Here is a 26,502-nt window from a genome sequence, read left to right as displayed (position 1 = left end):
AGAATTTAATTTCCTCATGTGAATATTTTATTTTTTCCCCAGCCTCTCCACTAATGAAGATCTTTTAAAGGCTGTATGTAATAGCTTTGAATAACCTCCAATAGAATGAATCTATCTCTGACTGAAAACCCTTTCTGAGGATCGAAGACACCTGAACATATGGAGCAAAGAGCTGTGGGTCCTAGAAAGCACAGCCGCTTGTGGCTTGGGCAGGCTAGTTCCCTTCCTTGGAGCACAGGGCGTTTTGTTTTGTTGTTGATGTTTTCCAGAGAAATTAAAGATATAATCATTACTCCATGGTGTCATTGTGGGATAATATGTATGAAAGATTTAGCTTAGTGCCCGACATCTTGTAGGCAGTTGACAACCCTTTGACTCTTTCTCTCCTTCTGTCTAAAAAATTTTTAATTTTAATTAAAAATTTTTAAAAAATTTAATTCAAAAATTAAAAAAATCTTGTGCCTGGGGTTTCTTCTATATAGGGTGTGACCCTAGACATAATTTTTGCTGACTCAATTTATTGCAATATGCTGAGTCAAGTTCTCGCAGGTACCATCTCAGATAAACACAAGGTCCCTTCCCAATAGTGGCCTCAGCTTCTATGCCTCCATGCTTCTGCTGTCAAACTCCAGAATGGGATCTGAGGATATTCCAGAAAAAGATACAGCTTTCTTCCCCAGCCGGCCTCTAAACTGTTTCTATGTTTTCTTGATATCGCTTTTGGGGAACTAAAAAGTGTAGTAAATGGTGGAGATGAGGAGCTTTTCTGTCTGTAGTTCGTTCATTCATTCATTCATTCCTACTTTTAATGATGGCATATGCACAAGCACCCTACATAAAATAAGGATGTATAAGCTGTGAATTCTGCCTCCCAGGACCCCCAGGTTTGAGTGTAATCTTGTCACTGGCTATAAAGTTCTTTATTATTGTAGTTTCCTCATTGCTATCCTTTCTGTCTCAGTGTCCCCAATTCCCAGGTATTTGGTAACTGACCTTAAATATTTGGTTCATAGCGGAAGTTCGCTGTGGGCTTGTTTCTTTTCATTCCATGTACATGCTAACTGCTGGATTTAGATATACTAAGAGACCTGGAGGCAATGGGTGCATTTGATAGATATCACATAAATAAATAAAGCAACACTTGTCAGTCTCACACCTTCTCCCTCACCCTCCCCACACGCAGTCTTTCTGGATCGGAATAGATAGAAGTCAGGATGGGGAAGGCAGACTCTGCTCTACCCATTCCAGTGGGAATCAGCAAACTTTTGTATCTCATGAAGCCTTGTCAGCATCACATTTAATCTAAATGTTATCATAATTATTATAACTTTACATTTATATAGCTCTGAGTCTCTGGGGAGAAGAAAGAACTCTGAATATAAAAAAGATGATCAGGCTTCACCCCTCCTTTCTAGGGAGATAGGCTTTTTTAAAAAATAATAATTTTTGTGCCTTTATTGACTCGTTCCTTGAGGCATCACCTGGATGTACTGCCTGGGGGATGTTTTTTTCCTGGATAAGATCAACTTGGAAAAATGCACAAGGGGAGAGTGGTGGTGGAGGCAAAACATGCTTGTGGCCAAAGGGAAAAATTCTTGCCAAGATTAAAGAAGGAAAGAAACTAAGATTTATTAACTACCAAGTAAAATCTAAGCCCTGAGTTACTTGCTTTGCATATCTAATTTAACAGCCACTAAAATTCCCAGAGAAGTATTATTATCCCTATTTCACAGTTCTGGAAAGAGAAGCTCATTGAAATTCAGGAACTTGCCCAAGGTCACCTAATTAGTATGTGGTAGATGATGAGTTTGAGCCCCTCTCTCTCCTTGCAAGTTCCTGCTCTTCTTGGTGTGATTGAAAACAAGCTTGCAATCTTATTCGGACGCCTCCTAGGCATTGGCTAATCAGCCACCTACTGCCTAGCACTGTGCTATGAGGTTTGAGAGATGCCAAAGATTTATCAATCCTGGCTCCCCTTCAAGGATTTTCAAAAAGGGAGATAGGATTGATGTGCAGGATCCAAGTCTGTTGGAGTTGAGGGGACTAGGAGGGGACTAGGAGAGAACTAAAAGCGAACTCTTTGAGAGGGTGTATAGTACAGTCACTCTTGACGTAAGTGACTCCATCTTAGAAAAGAACTCCATCTTACATCTCAAATGGCTTCATGCCAACAGGACCAGACATTCACCTAATCAACAGAAACTACCTGAACCTGACAAGGGCATAACCGGACACACTCTTTACATCACCTCTTACCAGAGGACAAGGACTCTAAGAAGAGCAGGACTTCACCGTCCACAAAACCATTTCACTGAACGCCATCCCACTGTCACCCATGGTTAGCGCCTGGCATCTGCCACCGAAGGCTCTGCCCACCTCAAAGGATCTTCCCTTGCAAGACATTGAAGATTGTCTGGATCAGGCCAGCATTCTTTGTCCAAGCCACTCTCCTGGGATTGGTTCATTAACCCCTTTTTCCTACCCCCTTTTGTCTTTTTGTTAAATGTTACTTTGTTTGATGTGGAAATGTTAATCTATAACATTTATATAATGATTAAGTATCCTACTATATATAGTTTGCAATATTGAGTGACTTGTGGGTCAGCTAGGGCCTGTGTGCTCGTGCCTCTGACTACCGAGTGAATGAGATGTAATAAGAATAATTGCCACCTTGGAAACTCCATGTAGGTCATGGCTGAAATAAAATTCTGACCTGTGGAAAGACACATATGTGCATGGATCTGGTTCTGTCTCTGACCTTGCTCTGGTCACCACAGAGGGCTTCCTGGAAGAGGAGGTTGGAGGAGGGCATCGTAGAACAGTAACTCAGAGACATGATGGAAAGGGAGGGAAGGAACTCAGGGGGTTTAGGGACAAGGAAAAGACAACCTAGCCTGGGGGAACACCTGGGGGCTCCTGAGTCCTGGTAGATGGATTTAGAAGGACACAAAAGATACAGTTTGAGAAGCAATGGAAAGAAAGAGGAAGCGTTTTTCTGGGCCTTCTGCTTTCCTCACAAACCCCAAGGCTAATTTATTTCTCATTCCCTCCTAGGGTCACTGGGAAGATTTGCAGAGAGCTCAGCGTGGTGCTTGTCACTCCTCGTGTATGTGGTTGCTCCATTTACATTCCCCCAGTGGTCCAGGCAGCTGCAGAGGCTGCTGCGTCTCTCTCACTGCTCGGGAACAAGGTGAAGCCAAATGGAAAAGCTCTGAAGGAGAGGAGCAGGACAGCTTGGTGCACCAGTGGAGTGCAGGAAGGTAAGCACAGGCTGTCCTCCTGAGTCCCAGAACATGACATAGTTGACTTTGGCCAGGGATTGATAGGCAATTTTTCAGCTTTTGCAGAAATCCCTGCTGTGCAGAATGTGAAAGTAAAAGCAGGTCTCTTGCAATGGGATGACAGGGAAACAGGACAATGGCCAGGGATAGAGTGGAATGGCTAAACGGGCAGTGGGAACCCTGTTTGTATCAAGGATCATGGACCAAGAGAAAGATAAAATCTATCCAGGGTTATTTTGAGGCAAAGAAGAACTGGGTTTAGTTTGTTACAGACGCATACAGAAAGCTTATACTCAACCTGTTTTAAAGCAAAGGGATGGGAAACAAAGCTTCAGTCACAAAACTTGAAGCATGCAATTGCCCCGCTTCAAACCTTTCCTATCGCCCTGCTTGCAAAAAGGAAAAGACCTAACACTGTAACACGGTGCATGAGGCTATAAGTTATTAGTGTTTCTTTTGATAAAAGTAAATGATGCTCACTGTATAAAAATTCAAATTCCACAGCAGTGTATTAGGTCACATGTAAGGGTCCCCCTCCCACTTTCTAAGCTGACTACCCATACACAGCCAGGTTCTGATGGACAAAGTCAGCAGTCATTCCCTGAGTCAAGCCTCACTGTAACCCTTCCAGCCAGGTTAGATAATGCTCGGATATTCAAATGTTCTTTGCATGAAGGCATTGCAGCTCCCTCTGCCTAAAAATCTATCTTCTCTCCAGGCCCCTGCCTCTCCTCTACTTGATGACACCTTCAACTCAGTTTCATATTCGGCCCAAACGTCACTTGCTTTAGGAAGTTTCCCTAATATGTCCCCATAGACCTGCTCATCACCTTCTTAAAACTCCCATTGTGTCCTTCATGGATTTAATAGTTTCTTTGATTTCATGTCTCTCTCCCTTTGTTGATTCAGTATGGCTTGAGAGCAGGGATCAGCTGTTCAGCTCTCTATTCTGAGAACCTAGCAAAAAGACTGATGTCAAGAAGACTGATGCTCAGTGAATGCTAGTGGAATAAATGGGTGGATGGATAGATGTATGGATGAATAAATGGATGGATGAATGCATTTAATGAACCAAACCAAACTTGAAAATGCCCTTCAATTCTTTATTGTGACTAAAAGGAAAGGAAAGAGAATGAGAAAGCTGAGAGAAAAAGAGTCGTCTAGGTGAAAAAAATGGAGGAAAAGCTAATACACACAGAAAAGCAGACAGACGCAAGAAAAAAAAAGAAAAAGACAAAGAAACAGAGGGAAAAGGTCTCATGCATTTAAAAAGGTGGTAAGATAAGCCATTCTGGTTATACCTGACTATCTGCTTGGATCACTTTATAAACATCGTTAGAAATGATACCCATTTTCACTGTTTATTTACATTCTTTTCATTCTTAAACTCTCAGAGAATGGGTTCCAGTGGGATACAGTTAACAGTCCAATGAGAAAGAAAATATTACCTGAATTGCAGTGACAGTGATAGAAGACATATTACCCTTGTAGCCCAGTGGGCTAAATTTTTGTAAAAAGAAGTATGGGATTAACAAGAACAACAAAAAATAATGACAGATTGAGAGGGGTCTGGGGTCCTTCAGAAAATGATCAAGCTATTGGTAAGATTCTGAAACCGCCATGGCCTGTCCTATTCCTCAAACCACCTCCACCCACTGCCATCAAGTTATCTCATTAGATGACCAGAGATTCGCCTGGAGAGCTCAAAACACAGAGCAAGCGGCACCCCCAGGAGGCTCTGTCAGACTCACAGGTCCACTCTTCAAAGGTCCTTGTATGCCCAGGGCTGTGGAGCGGGAAATAAAACATTCTCCAACTTTAGATTCATACCTGAATGAGAGGAAGTAGATGTAATTATGTTTAATTGCCACAACCCCTGGAACTCAGAGAAGAAAACATTCCGAGATGAGATATCCTAGTGCCACCATGGAGTCGAACTGTCATTTTGCCTTCAGGGTCACAGAAAATATTACCATAGGCAGAATCCTTGAGTCAGAAAAAAAAAAATATCTAGGGATAGAGGATGAGTAAAGGCTTAGCCAAATGGGGAATAAAGATTCACACCAGGGATAATTTGGTAGTAGAATGGGAAGCTTTGTGTACCAGGAATAGAAATATGAGCTGGAGAAAGATGAGGAGGTAGGGGAGATGAGAACTGTAGACAAACCAACCAGGCACTGAATCTCACTTCCCCAGAGGACGAAGGGAGACTCACCCTTTCTTCTTATATGCTTCTGTAGTATTTTAATTTTTTGAAGCAAATTGTATTACTTTGAAATTGGAAAAAATATTTTTTAAATAAGAAAAATTTGTTTTATTCCAAGTGCCAGAAAGAGATATCTGGAAACCCTAAAAGATCAAAGGTCCTGCTTCTTTAGTCCTCTAATCTTGAAGTCAGCCCATGATCCGTTCCATGGGACTGACCTGCATGCATCTTGGTCTTTTCCAGGCTAAGAAGTAACCCAAGATTTGCTAAACATGGTGGTAGGGGCCTTGAGGAGGCAAGACATCTCTGCAAGAAGAGGACCCAGCCTCTTTCCTGGGAAGAGACGAGAGGCCACCTGCCTGGTGTGTTTGCTAACACGCAGGAGCTGCGGCCTGTAATCATCATTAGCTCTCTTTGGTGTTTACTGACTGTTATTAATTAGAACGAGCAAACTTGGCATTAATGTGCCTGCCATAAGGATGAAGGTTCTTACTGCACAACCATCCTGCATAAGCGGCTAGACTGGGACTCATTTACCAACTGTCACCAGCATGATGCAGGGCTACGGGCACCAGCTGATGAAGGACTGGGCAAGGGAGGGTGCTCGGACCTGTGCTTCTCTGGAAGTTCAGAATTAGGGGAAGCTGTGCTGGAATAGAGGGAAGCAGAGCCTCTCCCCAGCTCATGTGGGAGCTGCTAGCAGGCTTTGGGCAGCCTCCAAAAGTAGCCCAGGCAAACCCCCAAGGTCCTTGATCACCAGACAGCTTTCCTCTGGTGCTGGCTGTAGCAACTTTCTCCCTAATCAGAAAATCACTGAACACAACTTCCTTTATAAGACAGTGGATCAGTGTCCTGTTGCCCTTCAGGACAGACCCTGCTCTTCTGTGGGTCTTGGGAAAGAGGTTAGGGATATGTACCGTTGCCAAGAAAGGGAAGGCATTATCTGGTGTTCGGATCTATCAGTCTGTTCTCTTGTTTCTCTGGAAGTGATGCTATCCCTGCGTATTTCCTGTCTAAAAGAGCAGCCTTCAGAGAGGAGACTGCCACTATATGGGAGTTTTGAAAACAGGGGAGGTAAAGGAACATGTTAGCTAGAAAAGAAGGTTAATTTCTTACTGCATGGTTACATGGCCTCGATGAAGAGGGGAGTCTCTGGAGAAAATTTCAACGTTTCAACTGGCTTAGAAGTAGGATGCACAAGAGACTTAAGGTAGGAGACTTAAGAGAAGTCACGTGTTCATCCTCAGCTTCCCTGGGAGGCAGCGTAACTGGCAACCATGTGGGCAAGGAAGGCGTCCAGAGGAAGGGGCACCAGGGACATGTTCTCCGAGCTATGGGCCTCGTATTTTGGATTGTTTTGAGAATCATTGTGCTTACATCCTTAGAGGATCTGGGTGTAGGTCAGACACACTACAGGGCTCAAGCCTAAGCAACCAGGGAAATTAGCACCGACTCTCACGTGGGACAAAGACTTGACAAAGAGCCAGGCTGCACACCTCCTCACCCAGAGGCTCTTTCTTCCTTCCCTCCCTCCCTGGTTTTCAGGAAATCCTGCATTGGTATAGACAATGGTGTGCTCTGAATGAATGTCTCTGCTACCTGGAGACACTTAGGCTCTTTGAAGTAACTCACTAGTGGAAGTAGGGGGGATTGTGAGAAGTAGAGGGAGCTGATAAATGTGGGTGCTAGAACAGGGGGTACATTTGGGTCAGCTGGGAATTTGGGGAAAGGATAGATTAGGGTTCTGTGTCACCAAAGGCAGCATAAGGTTTCACAGAAGTTCATAGAGGAAAACCTCAAGATGTTGCCGCATTTCTGAGATGTCAGCAGCTAAGAGAAGAAAAGATCGCTTAGTTACAGAAGTTTTACCCATGGGAGCGTCTGGAAAACGGCACTTAACGTTGTCACTGTCTTCATGTATCAAGCACCTAGAAGTTCACAGTGCAGCTCTGAAGGCATGCTCATTTCTCTCTTCTTGTCTCTTCAGGTGCTACATGGTGTGTAGGAAGGCTAGTGACCTGTTAGGCATTTGGAAAAATTTATGCAGCTTCAAGGCTCATCTCAAAAGCGAACTCTGAGGCCTTCTTGACCTTTCGAGCTGTGTCGGGTCTCTCTATCCCCTGTGGGCTCATTAGAACTTGGATATTCCTTTAATGCAAACAACACATGGAAATAGAATGGACAGTCATTCCCGTTTAGTTCTCAGCTGTTCAAGGTCAATACTTATGCTCTGTTGATCTCTCTAACCCTCTAGATCTGGTGCCTGGCATGCTGTAGCTACCAGTAAATGAGGCAACAGTCTTCTGGAAGCTGCACTTCTATTACATATATACTGATGTTCACCAAGAAGAACACACCAAAATGATAAATTTAGTTAATATTGAGCCTGTGTATAAAGAGACACACTGGATAAAGGATATAAATTTAGATGTTATAGCATGGAGGAAGTAGGGGAGAGAGGAATTGAATTAATTGAGCAACTAGTTTTTACCTGGTGCACCACAAAGTCTTAAATATGTTATCTAATTCAGCCATCATCACAACCCTTGCAGGTAGGTATTTAACTCCTTAGATGGTTATTATGTTCTTTTCTCTACAGGCACTATTTTAGATGATAGACTCTGATGGCGAACAAGAGAAGCAGAGATCTCATTGCTTGTTTATGCACAATCTAGCAACTATTCTACAGCTCAGACAGGACACGTGAATTGACTGGCTTTACATAGCTCCCAAAAATTCATATGCAAATTGACTGGCTTTACATAGCTCCCAAAAATTCACACACGAATTGACTGGCTTTACATAGCTCACAAAATTGACTGACTTTACATAGCTCACAAAATCGACTAGGTTTACATAGCTCATTTAAGTCTGGCCTGTGTGGTTCTAAGGTCTATTCTCTTTACGTATTGTAGGTAACATATATTCCAGAAGAAGTAACCCAGGAAACTCTGAAATTTTCATTTTGCAACCAAGAAGGGCATTCAGGAAAAGCTAGCAATTCTGGAGCATTCTGGGACCTCCAAATAGTCTTTGGTGATGTTTAACAGCTTCCATAATTTCATCAGTTAGTGCTGGGTTCGGGATTAGGCATTACATGGTGGAAGGCGAGGGATGGTTCTCTGTCACTTTAAGTCCTAAATTATTTTCAGGTGTTTGTTTAGAGGCAGCACTGGGAGGCAGCCTGCCATTTAGTGGAAAGGGTGGACATGGCCTCCTTTAGACCTCTCATCAGAGTTACTGTTTGGAGTAATGAATAAGCACGGGGATTGATTTGATGCCTAATGAATAATCAGCTGCCATCAATAATTGTAATCACTAATCTGGTGCAATTAGAGGCAATTATAATAAATGCAATTTCCTCTCGTGCCACTAACGAACTACAGAAATATGAATTGACTTCAGGGGGCTGGCAGTGATTTATGTGATTGTGAGATCATGAATCCCATTATCTTGGGAAAGATTCTTAAAGGGGCAAGGTCCTATTCTGATGTCACCGCTCCCTAATGAGAAGCTAGAAAATGCAGTTCTAGAGGTAATGGGCACAGAGGCTACTGTATTTCTCTCACAACTGGCTTTAGATAAGGGCCTTGTGCAGATTCAGCTGGGACTGCCATGCAAAGACCTGTTCCTTTAAGTTCTGCTTACTGTAGTGATACACCTTTAAGTCTTGTACAATGAAGATGAAATATTCCAAACTATGCTGCACAAGAGGAGGTGAACAGAAACATCTGGATGGAGAAGATCTTTTTTATATTCAGCCATGCCAATTGACCTACTACCCTCTCCATAGCCAAAGGAATCCCCAAATTTCCACAGAAAGGCATTTTTATGTAAGTTGAATGGCCTTGGAGGTTGTCAGTATCTTTAAAAAATGCTTAAATAGCTGGCTGGCCATGGTGGCTCATGCCTGTAATCCCAATACTTTGGGAGGCTGAGGCAGGCAAATCATGAGGTCAGGAGTTCGAGACCAGCCTGGCTAATATGGTAAAACCCCATCTCTACTAAAAACACAAAAAAACTAGCTGGGCATGGTGGCTCGTGCCTGTAGCCCCAGCTACTGGGGAGGTTGAGGCAGGAGAATCAGTTGAATTGAGGAGGCAGAGGTTGCAGTGAGCCGAGATTATGCCACTGCACTCCATCCTGGGCAACAGAGGGAGACTGCGTCTCAAAAAAAAAAAAAAAAAAAAAAAAAAAGCTTAAATAGCTATAATTATGTTAGTCCTGTTTTCAAAAATGTTGAGTTGCCATGCATTTTCTAATGAATCAGCCAGAGCTTTTTAATGTGGGAACAGCATGTTCCCACATTGTTGTGACAGGACCGTAGTGAGCAAGGATGAGGTGGGAGCTAAGGTGACCAACTGCCCGCCTGCCTGGAACGTGGTGTGTTTCTTGGATTTGAGACTTTCAGTGCTAAAACTGGAAGAGTCTTGGGCAAACAGAGGTGAGTTTTTCCCATGGAGATGAGGTCCAGGATAGAGGCAGAGGCCAGATAACATAGGGCCTCTCATTCTTCTAGTAGCTCAGATAGAATTCAACCTCCTGCAGTGCACTGCAGGCTCTGCCTGGTCTCACCTCCACTCCCATGCCCCAGCTCCTCTCCTGCTGGTAAGTCCACCTCTATTCATTCCACAGGGTCTCTAGTTCTTGCCTCAAAGCCCTTTGCTTTCCTTTTCTTTTCCTGGAGAGCTCTCTGGCCCTGATTTTTCTCAGAGCCCGCTTCTTCTTGTCATTCAGGTCTTACCTCAAATGGCCCCATGGAATTAGGCTCTCAGGCCCTGTCCGTCACAGCATTATCTGTGTGTGAGTAGGTGCTTGCCATCCTTGTCTGCTAAGTCACAGGCCTACAAGAATGCCCCAAACATGATGGGCCCTGATTAATATCATCCCGTAAAGTTACCAAACCCCTTTCCAGCCTTACTTTCCTCTATTGGTGCACAAGTGTTCATCCCCATTCACATTTGCCTACATGCTCTTCCCTGAACACATCCTGCTTCTTCCTCTCCATTCTGCCTGAAATACCTTCCCTCTAATTCCTTCAGTTTTGGCTATTGGCTGAAATTCTTCCAGAAGGAACTTCTGCAAAGCCTTCCTGGCTCCTTGATGGATTGGCTTTTTGGCTTATGCCTATAATCCTACCACTTTGGGAAGCTGAGGCAGGAGGATTGCTTGAGCCCAGGAGTGCAAGACCAACTTGGGCAACATTGTGGAACTTCATCTCTACAAAAACAAACAAACAAACAAACAAACAAAAATTAGCTGGGTATGGTGGCATGCGCTTGAAGTCCCAGCTACTAAGGAGGCTGAGGTGGGAGGATTGCTTGATACTGGGAGGTAGAGACTGCAGTGAGCTATGGTTACATCGCTGCACTCCAGCCTGGGTAACAGAGCAAGACCTTTTCTCAAAAAAATTAAAAAAAAAAATCTAAGTTAACATGCCCAATCCCTTCACATACTTATTTTTATGGTGAGAACACTTGAAATTTACTCTTAGCAATTTTGAAATGTACAATACATTATTAACTACAGTCCCTATGCTGTACAATAGATCTCAAAAACTTATTCCCTCTAGCTGAAATTTTGTACCCATTGACCAACATCATTCCCACCTTGTCCTTTACCAAACAACTAGCATGTTCCTGCATGCCAGGCACTTTGCTCCTTACTGCTTCGTGTTTATCCTGTATGTCCACCTTTACAGGACAGGACAGTCCAGACAGCACCAACAGCCTTTGCCTGAGCTCTGCTCCAGAGCTTCTCCAGCCCCGTGATCAGGCACTAACTATAACAACTGAACCGATGGAAGTAAATCCTACCCCAGAGGGGTATTGGCAGGATTAAAGCAGGTAGTAGATAGCCTCTTGCACAGTACCATATACAGAGTAGGATCTCCTACACATAGTAGGATTCTTGACTTGAATCAAAACAGAACCCACATAGCACAGCAATAAGAAAAATAAGATTCTGCAGACACCAATGCTAGTCTCAGGGCTGCCACTAAATAGGTATGTGACTTTGACCATGCCCCTTCACCTCCTGCCCATGATTCTCTTGTGTGTAAAATGAGGCACTATTGTTTAGATTTCTCAAGGGCTTCCAGCTGTAACATTCTACAGTCCTACGCATTGCTGGAATTGCAGGGGGACAGAGGAGGGAGGGTAAACCTCACATGTTCATGTTTTAAAATTTCAAATGAAGGAAGTTGTTGTTTTCTCCTCTTCCCTTCTCCCCAGTGGTAGCAAACAAGCAATAAATATGGAAATCCTAAAAGCCAGAGAAAATAGTGAGTGTTCTCCATTTTGCTGACAAAGTACACAGAGGCTGCGTCACAAAATGAATGTGCTTATCCCTCTGGTGTGCTGCATGAATTCCTCCAGGCCCGAGCATGGCTGGACCACTCACAGGACAGCTGTCCTTTGTTCTGTCAGTACAGGGTCCCCTGCTTGTGTGCTGACCAGCACAGCACTGGGTGACCACTGCAGAGTGAAGGTGTGCGTTCCTTCGCCAGGGAGCCCCGAACAGATGGAATCCATGCTTAGTGCAGTGACTGGAAGGAGGTAGAAACAATGCAGGTGAATTGGGAGGGCGGTTCTGGGAGACAGTGGAAGAAAAGAGAGAAACAAAGGCAAGGTAGAGCATTCCAGCTGCAGGCAGCCAAAGCCTCTCCTGCCAAGGGACAGGTAGCTGGTTTTCAAAATTGTGCACACATACTCAGTAATTGCTCTGCACCATCTTGTCTGCCTTTTAAGCACAAGTGAGGATTGCATCTGACTCCTATTACCAGCAAATGTCCCAGGAAGGACCTTAAGTAATAAGAGCCTTTTAAAGCTGATCTTCGGAAGCCTCTTCCCAAGATGGCACCTGGGAGGAGGTGTGGTTGTTCTGCGGCTCTATCAGCCTGGGACGCACAAGTTTCTTCTACCCTGTGCAGCTGCCTGTTGTGGGTGCCCCACCGGAAGGTGGCAGCTCTTCCTCAGGCTCACGTGTTGCTTTCAGTCAGGTCTGTGTTACTGCCCCTGCTTGGGAGACAAGCAGACAAGCTCTCTGGTCTTTATCAGGTGTTGTCAAGATGGGGCCTCAAATTCACTTATTTCCTTTTTGTTTTTCAATTTCCCGTGTTTCACACATATCCAACTCAATTGTTTTTTTTTTTTTTTTTTAACTTCACTCTAGATGAAGAACGTCATCCCTGTGTACCTTTCTCTTGAATGCCTACTATGAGTCACTCAGCAAGAGAGGCACCCAGCTCCCTCAGGGTCTGCAGGTCCTCAGAGGCATTCATACTGAGCTTACATCCCCCAGGTCAGTGATGTTTAGGATGATGAGGGTGGTCTGAGTCCACGGGCACCAGAACAGCCTCAGGCTGGCCGGAAGCCCGGCGTAACACTGGGCAGAGGGATGCCACTCACCTTTCCTCTGGACTGGGTCCCCCCGGGCATTATTTATATGACTCCACACACCTAAAGACCACCCTTTCTCCCTTTTCCTACCCAAATCTTGTACATTTTTCCAGGCCCACTTTCCTCCATGAAACAGTCTCTGAACATATTATTCCTCACAGATGATCACCTTCTTAACTCCATCCAGATGTGTGCCTCTGTCTCACTATTTAGCGTTGTCCTAGAAAATACTGTGTTTCATGCGTATACATCATGTTTCCTCAAGTAGAGTCTACCTTTATATAATCAAAAGTCTCAGATTGATGGATGAGTAGCAGATAGGTAAATTTCTGATAAAGAGAATTAAATTAAGTGTTAATTGTAGAATCTAGTGATGGGTTTATGGGTATTAACTGTAAAAATCTTTCATCTTTTCTGTACGTTTGATAACTTTCATATAAAAATAATAAAAACTTTAGTTTATCCTCTATGTAATTACATGTTTACTTAACAAACTCTAATAAAGCACTTATACCTGTGGGCTCCATACTCTATGTGCATGTCCCCCAGTAACCAGGGTGATGCTGAGTAAATGTAGTGGGTGCTCCACAAATAATCACTCATTGTTGGTGCTGTCTGCTCATGTGCCATTGATTTGCTCTCTCCTGGGCATCCACTTTTCTGATTTGCCATCAGGGCTGGACAGCATTCACATAGCAGGCTTGGGAAATTTTAGGGGTAGAAGTACATTGCACTTTACCACCTTGTACCCCTGCCCATCTCTTCTGCCCAACCTCAACAAGAACAAGAACCCTCCTCCTATGGCTATTGGGGTGCAAGTACCCATTTGCCTACTGGAACTGCCTTAGGGAAGATATGGTTAAACACAGACCCCACCCTGCAAGTTATTCTATTGAGGAAAAGTGGAAATAAGGTGAGTGCTACTACACAACCACCCAACCCACACCTCTGTTACAACACTGGCTTTTTGACAAGAAAGCATTCATTCTTTCTGGCAAAACATTGTCCACTCTTAGCAGTTCTTCCATGGATATCAGACCTATATGCCAGTGGCAATACATTAAGTCAGTAGCATTCTATGAGCACTCATTCAACCACATTTTGGGTGTGGTTTCTATGTGTCAGTCATTATCCCAAGCAGTGGCCAAGGAGAAGCTACAGAAGCAGATTCGACCAGGCCCTTTCTTTGAATAGTCTGTGGTCCACATGAGGGAGGCAGGTGAGAATCAAGGCTCTGTGATAACTGTTCCAAGGGAGATGCACACAGAGCATATGGCATGCTAAGCTCCTCTTGGGGTAATTGCAATGTTTGCCTTCTTTCCTTTGAAGACTTAAGTGTGAAGCCTGCGCACCTGGAATGGGAGGGGACAGGGATTCTCATAAGAACCTTTATGCCATTTGCATAGCAGTTAACAGACTGTCAAGAATTTCAAAATAGCATCAGATGAGGTGATGAGCATAGGGGTCCTTAGAAATATTTGCTTGTTTTATGGTCAGAGGCCTGCAGGAAGCAGCTAATAACTGATCTCTTCACATAGCCCCTAATGTCATTTCCATTTCAATCATGGACCAGAGTATTGTGTGACACTTCCCATATTATTGATTTGAGTTGTTATTTATTTCTTTTATTGCCAAATAACTTTACACCCTTGGCTAAAATTTAAGATACCAGAAGACAAGATTGTGCCTTGTTCCCTAGCCTCCACTGGCACTAGCACAGTGCCTGACTCACAGTAGGCACTCAATCAATGCATTGACTAATTAAGTCCTTCTTCTGCTGAGGGCCCATCATGCTTTGGCTGTCCCAGAGAGTTAACACCTGTCCCTGGGACCACCCTAGACACAATGGCACGCAGACGAACGAGCCTCCTTCGTCTACCTTCCCTCCGCGAGCAGCATCAAGGACCTGAGAGGCAAACTCAATGTGAATTTTAAAACACCTTCAGTGGTGGTTGCAGAGCAAACCTGCCTGCAAGAAAAGGATTTTTCCCTCTTTCTTCAGCGCCACTGGAGCGGCTCCTTCCATTGAAAATACAGGGATTTGTGCCGCATGATTGTGCAGGGAGTGGGGGCCGAGTCCATGCCAGTCATCAAGGGCTCAGCATGCTCAGAAGGGCTTTGTGCTCCAGGCACTGCAGCAGCCTGGCTTGGCCTTAGCACACCCCTCTTCCTGCAGAGGCCACAGTACAACCATTTCAGCAAGTGACTTTTCAGTAATGGCTCTGTGTGCCCAAAAGGGAAATCAATGTGATGGTTAGAAAAGTTTCTTTTTTTCTTCCACTCCTGTGCTGTCCCCAAAATATCAGAATAAGGTTTGTTATCTGGGCAAAGGAACAAGCACAAGATTTTCTTTTGTGTTGGGTGAGGAGCTAAAGGACTAAACATTTTTGAACACCTATGATGTACCAGAGACTGTCTCACATGCTTCCCTATTTAATGTTACCAGGAGATTGTTGGTAAGGTGTTACCCCCATCTTAAAGAGGAGGGGACCAAGATTCAGGGATGCTTCACAAGCGAATAATTAAAACTTAATTCTAAAGTGTGTCGGGTGCGTGTGTGCGTGTGTGCATGTGTGTGCATGAGTGTGTGCATGTGTGTGCATGCGTGCGTGCATGTGTGTCTGGTCTTAGTGTTCATATCCATGAGCATCAGGAGAGCTTCCACTTCACCCATGTTTCAAACTCTAGAGAGGCTGCTCCCCCTGCTGAGTAGCCTGGTCGTGACCATGGCTGGGTGATGGCTGTTTGGATGCTCTCAGAAATGTCGTAAGCAGTTCACTTATTATTCAGGGAAACATCCAACAAAGTGATGGCTTCTTTCCTTGCTGTCGGTATCTACTGCCAGCTGTTCACTTGGATTGAAGGATATGAGGGACTGAATGCTGAATTCATGAATGCAGCTAACTGCCCCCCTCCAGACCCCAGAGGAGCCATTAGGATGAGTGTTTATAGAGCACCACTGCCTGGAAATGCCAAGGCCCCGTGGGGAATGAGAGGTGAACGGAGAAATACGCACGTCCCTGGATCCCTCCCTGGGTGGGGAAGACTGTGTCATGGGACAGGGGCATTCAAATCTATGGGAAAATACTGCAAATACACTTCTAGTTCTTAGATATCATTGGCTTTGGTGCTGGACTAAACCTGCGGTTTGTTTTCCAATGTCTGCGTGGCTGCTGTAGCCTTTTCTCTGCTTGTTCTGAGCTTTCTATCCTCCTGCAGCATCTATCTCTCCAACTGTATTTCCTGGCAGATCCACTATGCGTGTAGAACCTGCCTTATTTCACAGGAAGCATAAAACAATCCTGTAGCCACGACTCCTGCCCCCATTTCACAGAAGGGATGCTCTGAGCCAACCTCAATAACATGGAAGGGTGAAGATTTGAAGCCAGAAATTCTGATCTTCCAATCCTGGGCTATAGTCATTGGGTCAAGCAGCTACTTTGCTTTTCCTGATTGAGTCAGGGCTGGGCAGAGAAGCCATTTAAGCAGAAGGCCCAGGCCCCCCATTTCGGTGATGGAGACATCTACCCCATTCTCTCCTGGGCTGGTGTAACAGACACAGAGAAAGGCATTTATCAAGGCCGCGCAGCATCACCCTTTCCCAGTTCCTTAAATGTCAGGGTATAAATCACACTCAACGCTTACTAGGAACATGTGGGTGTGAGCGAATCAGACAAGGATAATGTGTTTCTAATCCAATGGCTTTCACAAAGTATGATTTACATCCGCAGATGGTTTTGCAGTGGTTTTCCTGGGTTTTTATTTAGCTTGCCATTCCCACTTCTGCTATGAGTTTTATTACTTTTGGCCATGGGGAAGTCTAGAAGAGTCACTTATTCAGGAAAATGTATAAGAACAAGAACAACAACAACAACAATAAAAATTATTTAAATATTTTTTTCAGTCTCACATCTCAGCAAGGCAGAGCTGTGTTTTATTAAACTTAAACAAAAATAAGCCTGCACCTTTATTGGTGACATTTAGTTCCAATACTAGATCTCCTGATGGTCACAACTTATATATTCAACAACAAAACAACAATGAAAAACTCAACTTAAAAATGAGGAAAGGACTTGAATAGACGTTTCTCAAAAAAAAAAAAAATACATACAAGGCCATAAACACATGAAAATAACATTCAGCATCACTGATCATTAGAGAAATGCAAATCAAAACCACAATGAGATACTGCTTCATGCCCATTAGAATGTGTTATGTAAAAAGAAAAATAGAAAACAGTCAGTGCTACTGAGGATGTCGAGAAACTAGAATCCTTGTACATTGTTGGTGAGAATGTACAATGGTGCAGTTGCTGTGGAAGACAGCTTAGCAGTTCCTCAAATAAATTAAACGTCAAGTTACCATTTGACCCTGCTCTTCCACTTCTGGGTATACACCTAAAGGAATAGAAAGCAGGGACTTGAACAGATACATGTAGACCAGTGCTCACAGCAGCATTATTCACAGTAGCCCCAAAGTGGAAACAACCCAGTGTCCATGACAGAGGAGTGGATGATCACAATGTGATATATGCATACACTGGAAGAGTATTCAGCCACAAAAAGGAGTAGAGTTCCGATACCTGCTACAACATAGATACACCTTGAAAACCTTATGCTAAATGAAACAAGCCAGCTAAAAATGACAAATGAATGATTTTAATTACATAAAATGCCTAGAATAGGCAAATTCAGAGAAACAGAAAGTTACCAGGAGCGGAGGAGTGGGGTGGAGAATGGGGAGTTCTTGTTTAATGGGGACATATTTTCTATTTGGGATGATTTAAAAAAAATTCTGGAGATGGTTGTAATAGTTGTGCAACACTTTGAATGTAGTTAATGCCAGTAAATTTTACGTTTAAAATGGTTAAATTGGTAAATTTGATGTTATGTATATTTTACTACAATAAATGAAAATCACCACAAACACCACTACTTCAAAAACCAAGCAGCAGACATACATGAAGGCAGCAGATCTTGCAGGCTGACTGTGACCTTTCGTTTCTCCCCAGCAAACAGCCTGGAGGAATCCCTGCACTTGAAATGCAGGAGCTGTCAGACTCCACACTTCTGTGCATGCAGTTCCTTCTGTCTGAAACGCCGTTCCCTATCTTGCCCTCCAAAATATCAGCTTATTGCAGAAGCTTCAGTTAATTCCCCTCCTATCAGAAGACTTAATGTTCCCATACTTGTTTTCTTAAAGCATTTCACCTGCATCTTATGAAAACCCTCTACGTCGGTGTTTTACTCACTTTGTATACCCAGCTTAGAGTAACACTCCTAAATCATAGTAGAAACTCAATAAATATTTAATTACTCAGGTTCGCTCATGTTTAGTTTTATTTTAGTTCTATGCCAAGAGAACAGACAGTCTTAACAGCTCAGAGAAAGCTGTCACAATTGCAATAGTGAAAGAGAAACATCAAGAAAGATAAAAGAAAGTGTTTCCTTCCCTCCTTAAGTTCCACTTCACTACACTTTGCAATGACATCTGACACACTTGGGGTTAAATCCTGATTCTGGGAAGAGCACAGCAGCTCACGTCTGTAATCCCAGCACTTCAAGAGGCTGAGGTGGGAGGATCACTTGAGCCCAGAAGTTTGAGATCTGCCTGGGCAACAAGGTGAAACCCTATCTCTACCCCCACCCCCGCAAAAAAAAAATTAGCAGAGCCTGGTGGCATGCACCTGTAGTCCCAGCTATTTCTCAAGAGGCTGAGGTAGGAGGATCAGTTGAGCTCAGGAGATCAAGGCTGCAGTGAGCCATAATCACACCATTGCATCTAGCCTTGGCAACAAACCGAGATACTGTCTAAAAGAATTAAAAATTCTGGCTCTGGTCTAGCAGTGGAGCCTTGGTCTTGTCACTCAGCTTTGCCGAAGCCTCAGCTTTCTCATCTATGAAGTGGAAATAACAGGTTCCTGTTAAATGGTAGCCAGAGAAGCTGTTGCTCATGGCAGGCACTGAGTGTGTGCTGAGCAATCTATTGCAGAAGCCTCCATCATCTCTGTGCTCACTGGTCACCCTTACCTCCCACTACTGTTCTCCCTTCTCTACCACCCCTAGCAAGGTGTTGTTTAGATTTCTTCCTTAATTGCCTCCATATTTTTTTCTGATAAGTAATTCTATGGACAACACAGTCTTGATTTTTCTAATCTAATCATTAACTCTTTCATTTGCTCCCTTTAGCATTTAGGAGGGGAGGGAGTTAGGGTCAGGGTGAGGTTAAGGGGGTCATTGGCCCTCCAGCGCAGCTGTTCTAAGGTCACCATTTGCTGCTTAAATCCCTTTCTTGGCTGCATCAAAGGGCAAATGCCCCACATGAGCTGAGGCTGGCAGGACCTCTGGTGCCTTGGCATGTAGTTGGAGTCCTTTAAGCTTCTATTCTTGGGTGAATCATAGGGCTTTTGTTCACAGTTCCAGCCCTCCCTATAGTGGGGAAAGTGTTTTCCCTTCCCTCCTTTTTCCCACCCTCCTTTCTCTTTTGTAAGCTTTCAAGTCCCCCAGTAAAAGAACTGGTCAGTCTTTTTTTTTTTTTTTTTTTTTTTGAGAAAGGCACTCAACTTTACTAGATGACTTTCACAGTAAATTCATTCTTTTTTCTTTTTGCCCTTGAATTCTCATATGCTCAACCTTCTCATAGGGTTGAGCATATGAGCAGATTTAAAAAGGATATAAAGCATCCACCACACTAGTCTAGGTATATCTCAAACCCTCCTAGAATTTCTTTCATTCATTCACTCAGCAAGTATTTATTAAATACCTACTAGGCACCACGCCCTGTGCCAGGCACCAGAGGGTTTCAGATGAGGGGGACATTGTCCTTGCCTTAAAGTGCCTGGTAAACATATAATTGCAAAGCAACTTTCTATCTGATGTGTGGAAGGATTTTAAGATATAGAGGCAGCCCCAAGTAATTCACCTTCCTCAGATGTATCCAATGGGGAGGGATGGTAGCACTAGAGTAAAGAAATACCCAGTCTGCCTCTTTCTAGAAGGCACTTGTACGCTCCTTAAACAAACTCTGTAACAGTGTGTGAGGTGGAGAGGTGGAGTCATTAGATTATAGGTTGGGGGAGAGGGAGGGTGGCTGAGGAGCCTGGCAGAATAGGATAAGAAATTTCATTCCCTCCAAGGATAGATTATTCATGAAATTGCAAAACAGTAATGATTATGCCTATTTGCAAAGAATATCAAGTCCATTAGGTACAGGAGAGGTATCTAAGGGTAGGTGGGCAGTCACTCCAGGCCCAGGCTTTTCAGTCTTTCTTTTGATTTTTCTCTTAATCACTTCCTAGAGGATTTATCTTTCTTGTATAAATATCCATGCCATGAAACCAACACATGCACTGAGCAGCCTTGATTTCAGTTCGTGTGTGTTAAAGTCTCTGGAGTCTCCCATGCTGTAGAAACCCACATTTTCCCTGGAGAGCCTTGACACTCTTGTGGCCCTTCTTGGTTTCCTTGGGCACTGATGAGCCTGTCTGCATTCCCCATCCTATTACCTCTGAGAATTGTTTTTGTTCCCCTTCATCAGAAAGGAGCAAGGTTGAGAGTCTAATTTTTCCCTCAAGTTTCAAAGTTGAGTCTTGTGTGTGCACGTGTAAGCATGTACACATGTTTACAACAACCTAAGGGTTCCACTCGCTCAGAGAAATTTTGTCAATTATCTAAGAGTCTATCTTTTACACGATTGTCCTCTGGATTTACTAAGAGCTTCGTAAATACCCTTTCTATCTGGGGACCAGCCCTTATGGGCAGATGGGTGGGTAAACTGTGGCAGGATGTCAAATTGTGCCATTAGCCACAGCCTGGATTCTGCTCCCTGACCTGTCCAAAACATCTGTTTAGCAGAAACTGCAAGACAGCTTCTCTAAAGAGGAAAACAACAGCCCAGGAGGTGACTAATTTCAGTGTTTCTTCTGGCTTGAAGTGTGCTGAACCGATACTCAATTCCATTGCAATATATATTTACCGAGCACTCATGACATCTAGGCACTGGGCTAGGCACTGTGGGGAATATCAAGGAAATAGAATGCAATCTATTGGGAAATACAAAACACACACACTAAACAGTTAGAACCAACAAAAGATGAAATCAAATCAAATCAAATGTCTAAACGTCAAGTGCACTATGAGAGGTCAGGGAAGAGGAGATCCATATAAGCTATAATCATAGGCTGTTAGATGTAGAAGAGACTTCTGGGATCAAGCACTCATTCATCCATTTATTTAGCATGCATTTATTAAATATTTACTGAATACTTACTCTGTACTGGGATCTGTGGAAGGCGGTAGATTAAAAGAATGAGCTCAATTATTTAGAGGAGATTACTCAAGTTAGCAGCAGAACTGGAAACAGAATCCTTACCTTAACACAACATTCATTCAACAAACACAGAATAAGAAGTCATCATGGGCACCGGGATAGATGCAGGAAGACTGTATTGCATATTGGTGAAGCATCTGTGTCAATGGGTAGCTGCATGAACCTGTGAAAGTTTCTTAATATCCCCTAGCTTCTATTTCCTTAATTATAAAATGCAGATAAGAAGAACACCTCTCTCATACAACAGATGTGAGCATTAAGGGAACTAAACATGTAAAGGGCACAGCACAATTTCAGACACAAAGTAAGTGCTTAATAAATGCCAGTTATTTTTATTACGGAGCTATCTCAATGGATCAAACACGGTGCCAATCCTTAGGAAACTTACATGAATTCTATTGAAGAGGGAAGGCATATTCCCAGACCAAGGTGTCTCTCTGATAACAGAACTTTGGGAAAGATTTTAAGAAGTTAAATAAAAACAGACAAAATGAAAACAAGCATGATAGAGAGGTGAAAGTTACACCTTATCTGCAATCCTTGGGACCAGAAATGTTCCAGGTTTTAGATTTTTTTAAAAATTTTGGAACATTTGCATTATACCAGTTGAGCATTTCTCATCTGAAAACCTGAAGGGCCACAGTGAGCATTTCCTTTGAGCCTTCTGTTGATGCTCAAAACATTTCAGATTTTGGAACATTTCAGATTTCAGATTTTTAGATTAGGGATACTCAACTAGTACATGATCAATGGGCTGAACATCCTCAATAGTTATTTGATTTATCACTTTCCAAATCTACCAAAGGGTCAGACTGTTAAATCCTGGAAAGGAAAACATTCAGAGCCCGTCTAGTCCACACCCCTGCCTCTCATCTATTAATATATTAAGAACACTAGTTAAAAGTCCCGTGTATTTTAGTGCATGCTCCCATAACGTTGTAATCATCATGATCCATGGTTGCTTGGCTCTGAGAACTCTGGGATGTTAGAAATAGCAGGGAAGAAAGAAATTACATAAGATGGCTTTTTCCAAGGATGGGTCTTGGGAAGCAAATTCAATAATGAGGCTTTTTCCTCCTTCTCTATCCCCAGCTAAGGCAGAACAGAGTTCGATGGCCTATATCCAGGAAATAGAGCCAATCTTAGTGTAACCCATCCAGGTAAGAGTATGCCAGGGAACTAATTTGGGAAATGGAAGAGGCATGGTGATAAGAATATCCAGGTGGTGGTCATATGCAATGAATGCAGAAGAGAATTGTGATCACAGATGTCACTAAGCTGTTGGTAATAGAACTAGAGATGAAGTAAGGGGAGAAGGGTCCAGAATATAAAATCCAGCCCCCAGGGGTGAGGGAATAAAAACTGTTTTGTAGGGAATGAGGGAATCAGCCAAACAGGTTGGGTTCAGAATAAGGAAACCCAAGGGAATTAGGACAGGAGCCTTAACCATTTAGAACCAGCACATACAATAAGAATAGCTAGTCAGCTCTGGGAGACCAGGGGGGTTACACATAGGTACATCAGACACAGTGTGGGCATAGTTCCTCCAGATTTGATGCACTGGCTGGATGAGACTTGTAAGAGGTTGCCAGGCTGACTTGTCATTGCTCAGGACTAGATAGGACTGAAATCACCAACTAAACTGCTCCTGGTTGCAACATGGGGGACAGTATGAGGAGCAATTTGCACAAGGGAATACCTTGAGGTCTCCCTCATGATACTTCAAAAATCGAAGGGTCTTTCCATTTGTGTATGGAGAGAAGTATAAATTTTTTTTGTCACTTTGGCAGCAGTCTTTTGTGACCATACCCATGCATAAGACATAACTTTTACCTCTGCTCCAGCCCCTGATTCAAATCAAATGCTGACACTTGTTAATATGTCTCTAAATGCCACTGTGGTGGAGAGGACCCTGCCTCACATTCCTTCCTGTTCCCAACCTGCCCCCAATATACTATTGTTTTTAAGCAGCTCACCTGTTAATTAAAAAGTAGGAATCAATTGGCCTCATCTCTCCATTCCAGGCTCCTGTGCACACAAGGATTAGAGCTGCCTCTACTTAAGTCAATTAGAGATAAGGAGAAGCTGACATTTCGACAACCTACCTTATCACACTGCTCGAAAACAGCTCAGATTAAAATGTGCAAAGATGATTTCTTTAGTCCTTTTCCTCCTCCTTTACCTTCTCTTAATTATTCCAAAGAAAGCTGACAATCCAAGTGGACATTGGAGATGCACACTCCCATCTATGGTGATTAGCCCACCTGAAACACACACCTGACCCGGCCTACTGTGAGTACCACTGTAGACCCGCACCTGCCCACTCAACCATCCCCAGCTGGGGTGCAGAGAAATACTTAACCTGTGTCTCAATTTAGGGTGACTGTCTTTTCTACTGTGATGCAGTAAAACGGGGGTCAGACTGGGAGTCCAAAGACATGGGCTTATATCCTGACTGTGCCACTTAATGTGCTAACTAACCCCTTGGGCTCTTGGCTTCTCTGAGTCTCAGTTGCCTTCACTGTGAAATGGGTCAATAGTTCTTGCCTAATGGCACTGTTGCGAGGATTGAGCGAGAGCACACCGGCACCTGTACAACAGGGAGCCTGGTACAATGGATGCTTGATAATGTTTACGTTGAATCTCAACACCCTGGGATGCAGCCTAGGTAATTTCTGAATGGAGCCATGAGACAGTTTGCAAGTAACTCCATGTATCATAGAAATGTTTACTTGTTGATCTCAGGCATTTTTTTTCCAGGCAAAATGTATGTATATATACATGCACACACACGCACATTACTGTTAAGTAACCGTACAAGTTTGTTACTGTGATCTCCATTTTAAAATGAGGGGGCTGAAGATCAGAGAGATTAATTACCTTGCCAAAGTTCATACATCTGGGAAACAGCAGAGCTGAGATCTGAACCCAGAGCCCATTATCTTCCCATTACCTCATGCCCCAGTGATGCTGAATAATCACGGGAAAGCTAAGCAGTGTAGTCTGATGACCTTTTCATTCATTCACACAGTGAAGAGAGCGCCACCTTACTGACACCAGTCTGTGAACGTATTAGCAATTTTCCAAATTTGCCCAGTCCATTAGCTAGGCTTCTTCTGGCTACCTTTGACTCCTGGCCCACCCCGACTGTGCTAAATGCTGGTGTGGCCCCTGCACAGAAGCACTAGCTATCTTCTGGTCTTTCTCCACATCATCATTCAGCAAACCACTTCCCTTGTCTCGCCTGCAAACCCTTTATGGCAACCACTGGTCAACAGCAGCTGACATTCAAACAGAGCTTCCAATGTACAGGATGCGATTTCCAGCGCGTTACAAGCATTGCCAATGCCCTGTGATGGGCACCGGGGGCAGCACCCAGGTTCCACTTCAGGGAGAGATTGTTGCTCAGCTGCCCAGAGTGCCGTTGGGCAGACAGGTGGTTATGGCTCTCAGCCCTTTTGGGGATCAATCCTGCTGGAGAGAGACCTCTCTGGGGCCATGTCCCTTCCCCAGGTGGCCACATTCAAGATTAAGCGTAGAGGTCTGGCAATCTCCGCCCCCTGAGAATTACTCTGATGAGTAATTACTGCCCCCTTGCTCCATTCAGAAATTACTTAGGATGCATCCCATCACCTTAAACATTTATCAGGCATCCCCTGTACCAGGCTTCCTGTGTGCAGGTGCATGTGTGCTCTCACTCAATCCTCACAACAGTGCCATTAGGCAAGAACTATTGACTCCTTTTCACAGCTAAGGCAACCAAGGCTCAGAGAAACCAAGGGCCCAAAGAGTTAGGTCATCCTCACTCCAGCCCTCCCTGTGGGGTTGGTCCTGGCCGCCACTGATCAGTGTCATAGTCTGAATTGTCCCTCTGTTCATTCCTGCTTCCTCTTCCACCTTTCCACAGGTGATTTCAAGGGCACTCCCCAGTCAGCAACTTATTTGCCAAATTACGTCTCAGATTCTGTCTCCTGGAAATCCCAGTCTCAGACTCAGGCAGGTCTTACTATTAACCACATCTTACAGATGAGAAAACAGTTCAAGATTAATTGGTTAATCAGCGGCTATGGTTAGTCACTTTTACTATTTTCTACTTCAAAACTGTTCTTCTGTGCTTATCTTTTCTTTCTAGAGCGTGACCCTGGTGGATTAAAGATGACTATGAGTTGTTTGATAGTCTTGTCGCTGAGAGGTGGATTACATTTCCCCTCTTTCTGAGTCTGGGCTGGGCTTGGTGCCTTGCTAGACTAACAGAGTGCAGCAGAAGAGATCACATGTCAGCACCAGGCCCAGCCTGGGAGAACTGAGAGCCCCCACCTTGGTCTCTTGGAGCTTGATGCTGCCACTGAAAGCCCAGCATTCCTACTGGAAAGATCATGTAGAAACATCTTGAGACACCACAGAAAAGAAGGAGCCTGTGTGGGCATGGCCTTCCACAGCAGCAAGGTGTGAGAGCAAAGCTGTCTTGGATTCCCTAGACCAGCCCAGTCACCAGATGAATGTCATTGCTAGGCCTAACTGAGACCACATGGAGTGGGAGGATCACCAAGCTGAGTTCTGCCCAAATTCCCCATCCACAAATCAGGATGGTTTGTTATACAACAGAGGCTAACTAGACCAAAGGCACACTACCCGAATTATTGCTGAATTATGGTGAGAAGTCCTCTGCAGTGTCCTCAACCTTGTCTCCTCTGAAGCCTTCCTCCCTCAGCTATGCTACCCTGTTCAGCATCTTACTCTCCCCACCCACCCCACTTCTCTATTTTCAAACTGCACAGAGAATTCTTTCACTTCCAGGTATACCTTAATGTCTCTTCTTCCTTTTCTTCTTCTTCTTTTTTTTTTTTTTTTTTTTTTGAGATAGAGTCTCGCTCTGTCAGCCAGGCTAGAGTGCAGTGGCTCGGCTCACTGCAACCTCTGCCTCCTGGGTTCAAGCTATTCTCCTGTCTCAGCCTCCTGAGTAGCTGGTATTACAGACATGTGCCACACACCTGGCTAATTTTTGTGTTTTTAGTAGAGATGGGGTTTTCACCATGTTGGCCAGGCTGGCTCTGAACTCCTGACCTTAAGCGATCTGCCCACTTCGGCCTCCCAAAGTGCTGGGATTACAGGCGTGAGCCACTGTGCCTGACCCTTCCTTTTCTTCTAAACTTCATAAAGGAGTAATCAACATCCACTACCAACACTTCTACACTACTGCCTTCCTTGTTCACTTTTGAATTCTGACTTCTATCTTTACCATATTTTGTTATGAAAGTCTTGAAGTTTAGCTGTTATTTTTGAATCA

The 26,502-nt window shown here is 43.8% G+C and overlaps 1 protein-coding gene and 1 long non-coding RNA gene across 4 annotated transcripts in view; one reads left to right on the top strand and one right to left on the bottom strand.

The window, feature by feature from the left end:
* The window catches only part of NTM (neurotrimin), a 959,556-nt gene that overhangs the window by 788,164 nt on the left and 144,890 nt on the right, over positions 1 to 26,502 (bottom strand).
* Positions 7,563 to 23,538, top strand: LOC129048838 (uncharacterized). The gene is made up of 3 exons (XR_008511523.2): positions 7,563 to 9,320; positions 22,308 to 22,375; positions 23,240 to 23,538. It is a non-coding gene; the product is annotated as an uncharacterized LOC129048838 (long non-coding RNA).

The sequence above is a fragment of the Pongo abelii genome, chromosome 9 (assembly GCF_028885655.2).
Source record: "Pongo abelii isolate AG06213 chromosome 9, NHGRI_mPonAbe1-v2.0_pri, whole genome shotgun sequence".
NCBI classification, from domain to species: Eukaryota; Metazoa; Chordata; class Mammalia; order Primates; family Hominidae; genus Pongo; species Pongo abelii.
Note: the sequence above shows the minus strand (reverse complement) of the source record. Positions and strands in the feature narration are given on the sequence as shown.